The following is a 13,790-nucleotide window of genomic DNA, read 5'->3' as shown; positions in this document are numbered from 1 at the left end:
GTGTCAAGACACCCCCAGCAATTTCAGTGCAACGCTGCACCGATATCAGCGATTTGTTTTGTCTTTACAGTGAAATTGAAATACTTTCCGACAGCATGTCAATGATTCTTTTCCCCGACTACTAAAAGGCTGAAATTACATTTGCTTTGCTATAGAACAATTTCGTCCATGCATTGATTTGGCTGCAGCCACATAAGACGCTGCACTGCCTTTATTATGCAGACTCCAAACCTGAGAGGCTCAGGACATTTGAATTATTTACATCAGTTGTCACAGGCTGGTGTGATTTCAAAGAGCATGCTCCCAGAGGCCCATTACCCTGCCCTTGTTTGTCGGGGACGAGATGAGACATTTTCTCACTGATAGGCTCCTCTTCTGATTCCTGCGGGAAGGAAAAACACCATGTTAATTTAATGCGTCCTGTCCCGATGCGATACACCGGCGCCAAAAAAAGATGCTTGTTCTCATCTATGTAATCACAGCGGCAGGAGCAGAGGGCACACATCCCCTGTGCCTCATTTCAGGGCTAATCTTTCATTTCATAGCCTATCTCTCCATATCAAACAGCACAAATGGCTCAATTTGCATGACGGGATTTGTAACATGGCAAATCAGGTGTCAGAGTCGATTAAACATTGCACCCGCACACTATCATAATCAGCCCTCTAATGAGTGTGGCCGCTGGTGTGAGAGGCTTGGATGGATCAGGGAGAACGGCTTCTCCACGCTGCCCAGCGGGGGGTGAGTAACTGGGGGATTAAATCGGGGATGCGGTCCCTCCGGCTCTGACAGAGGGGCTCCTCGGGGTGGCGGGGCTAGAGCCCTGTGATGCTGACAAGACAAGGCGACACAGGCCACACACAAACACGCACACTTCAGGAGGACTGGATGAGAGAGCTTCTCTCACAGCTCAAGCACACAGACAACCGTGGGGCAGCATCTGAGGACTGCTTACTCCTGTGTATTCTCAGCTTTGAATACTAATGCGTGGGGCTATTGCAGAGGATAGAAGCCCCAGCAGAGCGACCCCAGCCCTCAGCTCACAACAAGCTGATCCTGCTGCCTCAATGAAACGAGGCAACGGGATCATTAAGATGCTACAGAGACTCTGGCCACTAATTAATCTTACAATACTGGTTGTGCTTTTATTTCATGTAAACATCAAGTCACATGATAAGCTGATGTCACTCAGCCTCCGCTGAGCTGCCCCCTCCTCCCCACTGTCATCTTCAGTCCCGTCCCTCTTTGTGTACAGTTTGCCACTCCCATTGTCCAGCCTTTTTTTGTTTTCTGCTGAATATACACTGATGCTAATTCTACTGCTGGCTGTGTAGCTGTGCAGCTTTTGGTCACTGGTCCACAGAGACTTCCCTTTTACCACCATCATACCACCCTAAGCATCAACATCCCCCTCCCCCTTACTTCTTTCCCCACCCTCTGCCCTGCTCCCCATTTGGGGTGACCCGGGTGCTGTTCTGAGGGTTCCTCACACCCCAGAAGCTGTCAGTGGCCTCCTTCCTTCCCATGAGCGGAACACACAATAGAGAAAGGGCTCCGGCTGAGAGGTTCAGTAGCCATTAACCCCTACCAGCTGTTCCTGCCGAGGGTATTCTGTGCCACAATACGTGCCCCCGAGGGGGCCCTCACGTCCACTAATCTAGCCATTGTTGGCCAGGAATGCTGACAGAAGAAAAGAAATTTTTCTTGTGTCCATGCAAGCGTGTGTATCCATGTGTGAGAGCCGAGAAACGTAGGGCTAATTTCTATAGTTGCCTGTGAAGAAGGGAGACCATGAAGAATACCCTATTTAGCTGCTTGACAAAATTCTTCTGCCTAAAAATGGAAAAACAATGGCAATTGTTTTCAAGTAAACTCCTTTACACTATCTGGATTTAAGAAGAAAGGGGAAAAAATGATATTCCTGTCTGGTGTGCAAAAAGTTAAAATAACTTTATAAGATTTGAATTATTTGGTTATCTGTGATTCATTTTTAATGCGTGGTCAGAGAAGCGTTCAAAAACGGCGATCGCTTCCAAAGCCATTTCTGCAGAGATTAAATTTTGGGAAAATGTTTCCATTTTAGTACTTTGCTCTCAGAATATATTAACAATTAGTCCATTTCAATTAACATGGAAATTAAAACAGCATTTTCCAGTCAATTTAACCATGATGCAGCCATTAGGGGCTTCTGGTGTGCAGAGCATGTTTGCTACTCCAGTCTATAAAAAAAGGAGAAAGAGAGAGAAAAAGATTCCTGCTTCATATCCAGAAAGTAATTTGGATATTCCAGTCAGCACACATATTAGTTCATTTATTATTTTTAAAAATGGTGTAAAATAAACACCCACAAAAACTCAAATGCTTAAGGCAATTTGTTACAAACGTTATAATGACAAATGGAAGATGAATAGTCTTTTCATCTACTCTAATTCTTTTTTGGTCAATCTTCAAAAGGTTTCCTAAATGTAAGATATTGAAACTAAAACAGTAAACACACCCAAACAACATTTACTTTTGTCTTCCAGTGAAGTCAAAGTCAACAAATGTCAAAAGGTGCGATATTTCTTAATGACATCAACAGGAAGCAGCGCTTCACAGCCGTCAGCAGGCTGTAGGATGTGATATTTGCAAGAAGGAAGTAAACACAATAGCACCTAAAGAAAGGGGGAGGGCAGGTCTAATGTAAACTGTGAGGTGAGTTTTGAAGAGGATAGGTATTTTTCTAGTATGTGTGCTATCCCACAGTCTATGCTGTGTTGTGACAGGCGGGGGATCTGCGTCAGTCAATTATATGTCCCAACAGACTTTTGTGCTAATGAGTTGGTCCAGCCATCGGCAGACTTCCCCTGTCGTCCAGAAAAGATCACTTTCATTGCTTGCAGAACTAATTCAGGGCACAAAAGTGGGAGCTTCACCATTGCAGCCTCTTTTACTGCTCCTTTTGTGGAAGCTTTAGAAGTGCGCTGAAGAGAGGGCCTAGCGCTCAGGCCTCTTCATCTCCAGTCCATTGCCTGTCATTAACATACATATCCATATGAAAAGTGGGGTAAGGCCGGAACAGCTGTCCAGTAAAGAGGCAGTGATTCCCTCTCCCAAATGCTGACAGAAGCCTTTAGCCTTCCTTGGGCAATAATAAACCAAACCATTTAAACAGTCTTTCAGGGAGTGAGAAAGAGATTGGGCCATATAATGCTACATTCACAGGCACCAGTAGCTCTCACTGGCTCGCAACAGTCTTCTAGTTAGACTCGCTAAAGTTAAGCGAAAAAGCAGGAAAAGAATCATAAAACTGTGAGACAATGTGGATATCATAAAATGACAACAAGGTTAGAAAAGATCCAAATTTAGCCACAAAGATGGCCGAGTGATTCAAATGGGCAGTTTTTGTGCAAACGGTTAGATGGTAACAACAGTCATTATGCAACTGCCACTTCTGAGCTGGTATTTTTTGTTAGTATCACTTCCATGTGGTGTCACAGGGTGGATATTAATAAGAAATTGATTTGTCTTACTGCGTTTTTGAGCAAATTGATTGGAATAGGAAATATTAATGTTTAGCAGCCTTTGTAAGTGTTGCCTGTGGTTGGCACTGTAATAAAAAAAAATTTATATTTGTTTGTTTTGACAGCTCTGCTTTTCACCAGGCTTTTCATCCTGAGCAAAATGATTCGGTCAGAGGGGACTCGAGGAGTGTATGGGGATGGAACTGAGCAATCCTCTTGTTTAAACTTGGGCGGTGGGCATGAAGACAGAGGTTAAGTGACTTGCCCCAGGTCACATGGGAAGTCGTTTACTTAGGGTGGATTTTCTCATCTAAACCCTCAGCCACTTAGACCAGAAGGGTTTCTACAAGTACATACTCAGTGTGGGCTTTTTTTTTTATGAAGCTATTTCTTTTTAACTGTGTCCTCTTCTTATTGTCACCATTCTCGACGCAAGCGTGGAGAGTCTGTTAGACACTCACGGTGCTTTGACGTGTTTACAAAACTGGATCTTTTGTGTAATTATCAAGAGTGTTTTGTGGGGGGTTTTCTTGTGCATCAGTTCACATCAGTTTGGGAAAACTTTGAATTGATTTGCCTAAAACAGGCATAAACACCCGTAACAGACTGTTGAAATAATAACAAAACACTAGAAGATTTTATTTTGGAAAAAAAATACAGATTGTGAGCTCATTTAAAGAAAATTAAAGTAATCTTTATTCTGGCAGAGATTTTGATGATGGAGAATCGTGATTATAGTTGTTGGCATTTTGGTGGAATAAGTAGTGTTTTTTTTTTCAAATGTTACCATATTTATATTGGGGTTTTTTTTACTTTTTCTCTTTGTTAGAAAAATGGAAATTACTGTTTGTTATGTCAGACAAAGAAAATGATTGAAACAGAGCAGCTGATGATTATTTTCAAAAATTGAATTTAATCACAATTTTTCTTTTCTGTGAATCCTTGAGTATCAGCTACCTTTAAATGATGGCTGCACATTTGCAATTTATTGTTAGTGATTTAAAAAAAAACACAATAACAATTTTGTGTTAGTCAGTCATAGCAGGCACAGTGTCTATGATGTTATTCAAAACCTTAGTTTAAGGATCTTTTTGATATTTGTCTCCTTCCACTCAGTGGTTTTCTATGCTTGAGATGCCTCGTTCTCTAGAAAAGGAGGTAAAGGGAGAAGCCAGAATCCGGATCTAATGAATAAGAAAAGCCTTTAGTTAAAAGGGGACTGGTTTGTCTCTTCATGGGTCGCTTTTTATTCAGCTTTAGAAAGACGAGGAGTCCTGATTGATAAATCCCCTCTTTTGCCCCCCTGGGGGCCCGTGACCCCAGAGTCATCAAGTACAATGCACAGCACCTTAAGTTTCTAAATCTGTGATTGAAAAATAGAAGAAGTGAATTTGTGTCAAATGAGGGAGCTTTGACGTGCTTTTTGCAGCAGCGATGATTTCGAGGCTGCGTTGCCCGTGGAGCTAACAGCAGCTGGCTGCATACGGGACTTTTTCATCTGATCCTTCTACCCCGCCACCACCTGTGCATCAGCAACATCAACAAAAAAAAAAAAAAAAAAAGAGAGCGAGAGAGGGAGTGGGGAAAAAACCTACTGTAATGGCACTTGTTGCAAGCATTTAAATCCAGCGGAAGTGATTTTTCATACATAAGCAGCCAACACCTCAGGCCCCTACCTATCACAATCCCCCCTCTGCTCTATCCTTTATTTATCACAGTTCTGCTGTTTGTTGTGTCTTTAAGTCCCACAATTCATTAAAAAAAAAAGGGGGGGGGGGGGGGCATTGTGGAGCAGAAGAGAGGGACGGAGCACGGAGAAGCCAAATCTGGCTGGGGGTTGCTGTGAGGGAGCAGGGGGTAAAGGGGAGGGATTAGGATGACTTCTTGAACACATTTTCTCCCTTTTGCTGCAATTAAACAAAGTAGGCCTGTGATTAGTGCAGCGCAGGGAGCAGAGAAAAAGACACCCTTGAATCCCAATGGAGGGACCTGACTGAGCATTATTGCCTGACAATGCCTGAGTTTATTGCTGAAACCTGCTTACCCTCCTGCATGGTAAACCATGGGAACTCCAGTCAGGTGGAAACTTTTTCTCCTTTTCTTTTCCCGCTCCTTGTTTTTCTCCCCCCTCTGACCACGGAAGCCCTCCAGGAGCTCACAGTATGGTTGAAGCCACACAACTCCCCCCTGGTAACTGAGATGTTTAGGATAAGCTCTGCCTGGTTTTTGTGCATGAGCTCACACTTGTCTGCTGTTGTTCGAACACAGTTAATGATGAGCTTCCTCTGTTTTTTCCACACCCCTTCCCTCTCTCCTGTCCTCCTCCTCCTCCACCTCCTCTCTCTGCTCCTTTTCTCCTTTCTTATTTGAAGCTAAGCGGCTGTTTAAGTGGAGTGCCTCCTCCCTCTGGCTCTTGGGAATGCTCTCAAGGGGCCCTTGCCTGGCACTGTGTGCATGACACATAATGAAAACAATTTTACGCTGCAGAGGGAAGTATGAGGCAATTACGGATGTGACAGCCACCTGCAGATTCACCCCCCTACAGCTCCAACTGCACTCTCCCAAACACTGCACCATTGCCGCAACCGCTGCACAGTGTCACCGCACTGGTACCCCCCCCACCCCACACACACACCAATTGCTCACAGACACACACACTCCACCAGCCCCCAGCTTCATGAATATGTGATGGCTTGATGATGTTGTGAATGGCTGGGGCAGGTGAGGAGGGGCTGAGAAAGACTGGGGCTGTAATAAGTTGCCCAGCTGGAGATGGTGTTGTGGCCCTGTCGCCCTGTGGCAGTCCATAGAGGCATCTCTCCACAAGCACTGACCCCGGGATCGGCCTCCTGAGGGGAGCCAAGAGATGACGTGACAGGAGTGTGCAAAGCGCTCTCCCAAATCTCTTGTTGCCCAATTTTACACATGAAGCTGGGCCCAAAAGCCCAAGTGGCAGGCCTAACAGAGCCCTGATTTAATTTGATAACCTGCTTAGTGAATGCGAATTAAATGAGTATTTCACATACAAATTATCTTCTTTCACGTCGATGGTTTAAAGAATTACTCTTTTACTTCGCGAGACACATGTCTCAGAACCCCTTTGTTTTACACACCAAGATAAATCTGGTCTAGTTAGTCTTGGCTCTCTCTCGAGCGTAGTCAAGAGAGATATGAGCCTTCAGCATTAGCCGCTCCATACGGCAGACCCTTCAAATATCTCAAAAGGCTATAAACTTGCAAGGTTGACCCACATGTATAATGCGCAAATCTGTCAGGTTTCTATCCCACAGTGATTGTTCTAAAGCCCCAAGCCATGTGCAAAGCCCTTCTGACCTGTAGATCATTCAAAGTGAGGCCAAAGGGAGTATTTAATGCCTGCCAGTCCCCGAGAGCTGCCTCCTGATAGCCTGATGTGTCCTTAATGGTCCCGCTGAACAGTGGAGACAGCAGCATGATGAGTGGATCCTGAGTAACATCTGACACATTAGAGACCAAGTGATAAAAGCCACTGAGTAGACACACACGCGCGCATGCACACACGCTGCTCTTGCATACGCCACTTCAGGCAAGGATGTCCTACATGACACAGAGCACAAGGGTATAAACAAAGACACTAGCTGGAGATGTGAACACAGAGAAAATCGCGAGTGCTGATCAAATGAAACATCGGGGGAAACGCAGTGAAAAATGGCCCACTGAAAGTTGATATTATGCAATGGTTTCTGTAACCATCAATCCAATAAGGCATGAGGACTATATTCTCCCGGTGCTCGGAAGAAGCGTAATATAATAGATGAGAGGATCAAGGTGAAACAGGAATGAATAAGTGAAAACAGCATATCTAAGCATGAAAAATATTACAAGTGACACTGCAGACAGTAAACTGAGGAGCAAAGAGATGAGAAGTAGTAAATTAATCTTCGTGCAATATCTTGTGGACGAGAAAAGTGCACCAGTCTTTATTTCTTATAACAACTCAAGACAAATGACCACAGCAGGTACATTAGTTCTGCTAAGGGACATGCAAGAAAGACAATGGCTTTCAATTCCTGATTTAATCAACCCCTGACGTGATGTACGTCTGAAAATAACAACAGAGATTAATCAGGAATCAAGACATGGAGGGAGTGCAAGGGCACGTGTCTGATTTCTCTGCATGTTTGCGATGAAATATACATAGTGTAATAAAGGGTCTGCTGCTGCCAGCACTGCCTGCCATGGCTAGGCACCTGTGAGATTGAAGCTGCGAACGCAACGTTACCAAAATACGGAGTGCACTGAATTAATTAGACCAAACCATCAGTGTGTGCACATCCAGTCCGATCTGGGGAGTCTTAATTTATTTTCTCTTTCCAAGTCATCCTTTACAAAAATGACAGTGTCTACTTATCGATTTTACACTCAGAGATCAATCAGCTTTGGCCTGACTCAGAGAAAATTTACAGCCCCCTCCCTCACCTCCACATTCCCATTCAGAGCTCAGGTCTGCTAAAATGGCAGGAGGGGTTATAAGCACCCCTCGCTCACATCCACATAAACACACACCGAACCCCGTCCTCTGCCTCTGTAAAAGCCTGACCGAAGTTAAAATAAGCTAATCTACTGAAGAGGAGGAGACTGCTTCCTTGTTCAGACAGATTTAAGCCCTCTTTCTCATCCCCCCACCTGCATTACACTCCCACACCCCAGGCAAAGACATGAGCACAAAAAAAACTAAGGATGAGAGCTGTTTATACACAGGAGTGACTAGATGAAGAAAGCTGCCAGAAAATGAGTGGACTGAAATAAAGCCTGCTGTAGCCTCAAACCTGCCAGTTTTATATGAGTGACGATAACATCTTGAAATCTTTTAAGTGCTTGGAAGCTGCTAAATCAATGACCAACTGTTTCGGTGGTTTATACTGCATCACCATTTGAAGAGTATTACTGTTTCTCTTGGACCAAATACAAAGATTCAAAAATACATAAATTAAGCTCTTCTAAAGCATGTTTTCCTAAAGGATCCTTTCCCATGTTTGTCAAGACGGAGATGAGGCCAGAGAACACTGCTCCTTATGATCCTGGCTCGATGGCGTGGTTGAACATTATCTCCGCCTGGCAGTGGCAATGGACGCCAGCTGTACAGAGATGACCATGCTGTCACGCTGCCCCTCAGATGGAACAAATTGTGCCAACGAGAGTCAATAGTACCTGGCACCGGGCAGCCACAGCCATTAGCCAAGGCCATTACCTTGCACTTGGGCCTGGTGGGTTAATCCAGGGTTAATTCTATTGGCCTGTCTGGCAGAGGAGAAGTGAGCAGACTGACAGCACTTCAATTCAATACTGCAAAAAGTCTGTCTAGGAAAGAGAGGGGGGGACTTTCTCATTATCATGCTTTTGAGACAATAATGAATGAAAATGGAACTCTGCAGTGGACGGTCAGGCTGGTGAAAAATGTATTGATCAGTTAACCAACACGAGAGGGATTCAAATTAATTTCTCAGCATTGAGGATAATATTAAAGTTGCTAGAACGGCACTGGCTTTCTGTGATAGTGAATTGGTTTGCAGAGTTCTGTAAACCACCACACATTAAAAAAATTGCTGTAAATGAGAAAGAGGACAGATTTAAATCCCAGCATATTTAATATCAACTGCCAGCAAATGTAACTTAACAGCCCACCGAGGTCTTGCCTAAAACTGCAGGAAATGTTCAAATGGCCATATCTGAAGCTTCATAAAGCCTAAGCGGTAGGTAAATACACATGATTGATAGTGTGACAAAATATTTTTTATATTTAACAAGTCTCTCACATGGACGAGGTTATTATGGGCTTATTACTGTCACACGTGTACAGGGTATAACTAAAACAGTCCATCTTTTTAGCGCTGCTTTTTATTAAAAAAAAAAAAAAAGGCTCAACAACATCATATCAAACAAATGACACTTTAGCCTGTTCTCTGAAGCCAGAAAGTTCATTTACAAAGGACTAGCTGTTGCAATCACAGCTCTAATGTAGTAGTGCAGAGAAAAAAAAAGGGTAATTGGTTTGGTAAAGATCGTTTTCCATCGCACCATAAAGCACTACACAATAGAAAAGGTCGCCAATTAAGCAATCATGAATACCAAGTACCATAGCTGATGAAAATAGGCCAGTGGTTTAAATAGATTTGCAAGCAATTTACCTTTTCACAATGTTGGCAATCTGATGCAATTTGCTTGCAATTTTGTCTGCTTTCAGTAGCACTCTGCGCTGACACTACACAGTGCAAATGGCAAAGAGGACCACATAGAAAATGTAAAACTATCTTGGCCACATCAAGGTATCAGAATGGCGCTTCATCAGGAAAATTACAACAATTAGCATAAGTGCTCCAAAATCAACACTTTAAATGTCAGCGCCAAAGGTTGGGCCACAGATGAGCAAGGGTGCGCAATGTCCTCCAGGATGGACTTGCCGTGGAACGCAAAGCAATCACCCATCATCTCTTGCCAGTGATGGCCCCACAATTGCTGTGACATTCTCTCAGGCCTGTCATTCTTGGTCACAGACTGTTTTTTCCTCTCTGCTTTGATTTGCTTGCAGCAGAATTGCAACAGCCTTGCTTCTACTTCAAAGAGTAGTTGGTTTTGTTTTTTTTTTTACTTTTTTCTTCATCATCATTTTATACTCAGTGAAAGACAATTACATATCTCAGGGTCAGGACTTGGTTTTTCTTTCCACATAGGTCGACTGATTTCTCACATAAGATGATGCAAATTAACATTAAAGAAGTGAAGAAGCTTTCTTTCAAAGCAAAATATAAATAAATAAAAACGGTAATTTTAGTTGTGCTTATGTAGAATTCATGTCTTGCAAGATATTTTCAGAAAAAAGACGCATGCAGACTTTTTGTTAACCCTTTTTTAAATTATCTGAGATAAATTAAAACACAGGAGAGCATTATTGATGCTTCTGATGTATAAAAACACATTTATATTCTTTGTAGATATTAAAGTACAAGGAAAGTGTCACATCTATCGCATATTTTTTTGCACACACAAATTAATACAGCAGACACAAGATGATCCAAATTGTATTAGTCAGTCAGCACATTGTCTCCTTACTGATGGACAGTGGAGTGTTTGAGTGCCTGTTTTAAGGGCCCATCTGATGTTTCAGACACCTGAATGAACATGACTTACTAATACTCCATTGTACATGACAAGTCCTGCTTGTCAACTTTCAAATTAACCACCTGATTTTAAGGTGGGATCCCTCAGTTGTGGGCTATGAGAACCACCCAGCATTATCTTTGTGTCTCATCTGCTGCCTTAAGGCACCACTCAGGCAGAACTTTTTGGCTTTTCCCTGCAGCCCCTCCCCTTGTCTCAAAGGCTCTCCAGTTGAACTTGTCAGGAATAGCCAAAGGGGACAGATGTGTATGCTGTCTGACTATGTCATGATTGAACAAGAGGGAGACTGAGAGGTTCAAGGATGGAAAGAGGAAGTATTAGCTTGTTTTATTGCTTTAACAAAGGAAGGGCGCACACGTTTATAGACGTGGCTAAATGATGGAGATTCTTCTTTTCGTGTATTTGCCTGAAAAAAAAAACTCTAAATGAGTCTAAATTTTCCAAAACCATGCTGTCACAGATTTGAAGTGTGTATTAGTTATCAAGAAATATATATATTCCTGGCTCTTATATTGGTGGAAGTTAACATAAGATTATTTTTTCCAACATAAAACAAATTCAACATTTTGATTTAAAATAGACCAACGTTACAATTTTTAATGGAATAAATGTTTTGCAAAGTTACACAATTTATTACATTCTGTGGAAGCTCCCAGCTCCTTAGACAATTTGCTTTGAAATTCGGTTAATGACTTTACAGAGTTTTTGAGTTACCTCCTTACATATCTCCAGCTGATACTCTCAATATCGTCTTACAGCAGATGCTAGTTATCTTAAGCTATTAAAGGTATATTTATTTATTATTTTTAAATGTTTTAATGTTGTTTTTGGGGTGCTTTGTCTTAAAGATTCAAAATGTGACGATGCATAAAATGCTAAAAGAAAAGGGGGAGGGAAGTCTTTTTCCACTGAAGCACACAAACAATCATCGATTAGCTGCTGAAATTAATTGCCAGACAGATATTGTGTTGACTGTTGCTGGAGATGACCTGTAGCAATAGCATACTGTGCACAAGATCAGTAATGAATGAAATAAAACTCTAGAAGGTCAGCCGTATTTTTTATGTCCTTTTTTTTAGCTAAAAATGAATGATAACAGATTTAGGGAAATTAAATCGGACGCAAAAAAAGAAATGTGAGAGTAAAACAACTGTGCAAGTGTGCGAATGAAAACAGCATTAGTTGTGGGTGTCTCTTTGACACCTTCCTGTGTTTGTTAATTTGTCCATATGGATTTCAGCTCATTCCATCCCTCTAATGCTGTGTTTTGTCAATAGCTGGTCACAGTGTTGTCTGTTCCTCACTGTAGTGCATTTAATATTTACCAGCATCTGGGCCTTATTAAAGCAAGATGAATCAGCTCCGAGCCGATAGATTTCCTTTCAGCGGGGAATGAAAGAGAGCAAAGCAGAGAAGAAAGATAAAGACGGGCGTGAGGCAGGCAGAGGAAGAAAGTTTGCATGCTCAGATGATCGGCGTGCAGGGGTCTGGCTCGGGAGCTTGGGAGCCCGGGAGCGGCCCCCAGTGTTGGAGGAGTTTGTGAGCTCACTGATGATGGGGCTGCACAGATGGGCTCAAGCCTGGCTCCCGGCTCACTCCTTTGTATGGACTCTGCTCTCTAATTACAGCTGATGAGTGTGTGTATGTGTGTGTGAGGGAGAGTGAGTGGGGGAGAGAGGAAGGGAGAGGGGAACTGGGGTGGAGGACGTGGGGAGGAGGGAACACACAAGCAGGTGACAGGACGAGGAGAGGAACCTGTGGCAGATCCTCGGCACCATCAGGCACAACGTATCCGCAGCCTGACAGCTAATTAGAAACGACACGGATTTCTCCCAATGTAACAGATGTTGCCTAATCAGTCCAGCTCGGGAGAACCCTGCGCCAGCAACATTTCATGCACAATTTAACCATCTAAAAGGGATGAAATACTTAATGCATTGTAAGGCCAGCACAGCTGTTTCTCTCGTCTGAAAATTTCCCAGTCAAAAATATGCATGTTTTATGTAACTCTAGCCGAGTGTTTATAATGCTATAATAGCTGAGAAAAATTGCTGCCACACATCTGCCAAAGATTTCAGCTCTATTGGTTACCATAACATTGATGGAGCAAAGACTAAATGCAGATTTGAATTCTTTCTTTCTTTTTCTTCTTTTTCTGTAATAGCTTTTCTCTCCATCTCTGACAAATAATCAATAAACCTTCCTACAACAGAATAAGACTTTTTCCCTCCTATTTGCATTTCTAGAACTATTGCACCAACACACCTCACACATACATCTTTAAAATACAGCACAAAACAAAATATCAGGCTTTGAACCAGGTTAATTCAGGCAAAGAAGCGATATTTATTTATTTATTTTTCTTGAAACCGCTAATTATATGCATATATAGCATTCTCACCATTTAAACCGCATAATATAAATCACAATTCTCCATGCCAGGAGAAAAGCGCCTGTTATTGTGATGGTAATAATATGTTCTATTTGCCACCCTATCAGATAAGTGTAAATCTGTGTCCTCACCGTTCCTTTCACGTCTAACATTCTCTATCCAAATCTTTTTCTTCCTATCTGTTCCAGTGTTGGCTACATCTCCTCAACTCTGCATTTTTATCTGATGCACTGGATGACAGGTAATCTAGTAATCTATCTGAAAGTTCCAACAATTGCACACAGAGAGAAAAAAAAGCCCTGGCTGATGAAATCTGAGCAGTTATCACACTAACCATTACCTGTCAAGCTCTCCGCTTCAATTTAAGGGTGCATCAATTTTCTGAAGAGGAAATCAAGGGCGAGGAAGAAAAGCAGTCCAGATAAACAGTGACAAAGGCCTCTTTTCTGCTGCTTTTATTTATGATGGGATGTTGCTGTGTGCGGGGAGCAGGGCAAGGGCTTTATCAGACCAACTGATACATCTCTGATAGCCAGGGAGTCTTCACCCTTGATGAAGTGTTGCACTTGCCGAAGAAGATTTCGAACTCAAATGACTTTCCTTCAAAAACCTGTGGAGATAGGGGAGTCCCTCAACGGCCACACACGGCTGAGTGGAGTGACACAGTGAGCAAACAAAGACACAAGCTTGTTTTGTGTGTGAGTCTGTGTGCCGATGATGTGCACAGCTTGGGGGGT

The sequence above is a fragment of the Aulonocara sp. 'chitande type north' Nkhata Bay genome, linkage group LG11 (assembly GCF_057382095.1).
Source record: "Aulonocara sp. 'chitande type north' Nkhata Bay isolate Kocher_YH1m ecotype deep benthic linkage group LG11, A_spYH_male_GT1.1, whole genome shotgun sequence".
In the NCBI taxonomy this organism is placed as follows: domain Eukaryota; kingdom Metazoa; phylum Chordata; class Actinopteri; order Cichliformes; family Cichlidae; genus Aulonocara; species Aulonocara sp. 'chitande type north' Nkhata Bay.
Note: the sequence above shows the minus strand (reverse complement) of the source record.